Raw genomic sequence first — 1,220 nt, forward strand, 5'->3', positions numbered from 1 at the left:
CGTCCTCGATCACTTGGATTATAACTTACACCTTATAATGGTATGTGACCTACATATAGGTACTCTCCGGGGGGTATGTGGTTCATGCGTAGGTTACGCACTGGAAAAATGCACTGGAGATGTGTGATTCACAAACGAATTATTATTGAAGGTATTCGGGGTATAAAGGTAATGTACTGCCGGTAATCTTGCAATGTATATGGGAAATTATTATAGATTCAGACGTGTTAGCTATGAGAGTATTGTTACAGATTACGACTTAAAAGAATCTGAATTATGGCATGTGCGTTGTGGATGCTTGATTTCTAAAGCTATGTATTGGGATAACGCGGTGTACAAAGAATCTTTACGTTGGTGAATGGGCTTTAAAACTAGCGCTAAAAAAACACCTCAAAAGATTCATATAGCAGTTGTTACAAACACTGCTTTCAAAAAATAGATTTCTCACTGGCAGTTCAGACCTCATTCGGTTGTATAAACTGGAGGTTAACATACATCTGTCATCTTGTAGAGGTGTTTAGTTCCATGGACATGAGTGTGTGTACCTGTTACGTTAGTTTACGCCATCAAATAGTGCCAAAATAATATCACAATATCACATTCTCATCCGCTAATATAGGAGTGATGGTTGCCAACTTTCCCCACCATTTCCATCATCCAGACACTAGTTATCGGTCCATACTCACTAGATCCCTTTCTTCCTTTCCACTAAACACTCTTCCACTTCTCGAAATGGGGAGACACTGATAGCAAATGACATTTCGGAGCACAATCAAAAGTGAGACAACTTTCACCCAGAGGGGAAAGCACTGACCCGTTTAGCTGAGAGAGAGCGCGAGGGAACTCAGGTACTTCCTCTCCGTCCACCTGTTCGACACACACTGACTCGCGAAAAGAAAGTTTTGAACTGCCCCGCACGTTCATCTTCTCGTCCGTGTGCGAAATATAAAGGCGTGTGTACGACCTTGAATGGAATTTAAAGAAATTGAAATGCATAATCTATAGTTTTAGTTCATTTTATTATCTTACGAAGCCAATACTGATCTATACCTATACGTTTTCTTGATTTTTTATTTTATTTTTGTAAAACGGCCTCCCTCTCTTATTAGAGTTTGATACACATATATATTAGAAATATAGTTGCAATTATTTCCAAATTATGATTAAATATATATTTTAGAATAATTCACTTCCAGCCGCGATAAATAGTATCCGGCAAC

The 1,220-nt window shown here is 38.5% G+C and overlaps 1 protein-coding gene across 1 annotated transcript in view; it reads right to left on the reverse strand.

Moving 5' to 3' along the window:
• The window catches only part of LOC119593646, an 8,799-nt gene extending 7,982 nt beyond the window's left edge, over positions 1-817 (reverse strand). The window contains exon 1 of the mRNA XM_037942598.1: positions 687-817. The gene's annotated coding sequence lies outside the window, so the exon portion shown is untranslated. The remainder of the gene's footprint in view (positions 1-686) is intronic.
• Between the last annotated feature and the right edge of the window lie 403 nt (positions 818-1,220).

This window comes from Penaeus monodon, chromosome 32 (genome assembly GCF_015228065.2).
Source record: "Penaeus monodon isolate SGIC_2016 chromosome 32, NSTDA_Pmon_1, whole genome shotgun sequence".
Taxonomy (NCBI): domain Eukaryota; kingdom Metazoa; phylum Arthropoda; class Malacostraca; order Decapoda; family Penaeidae; genus Penaeus; species Penaeus monodon.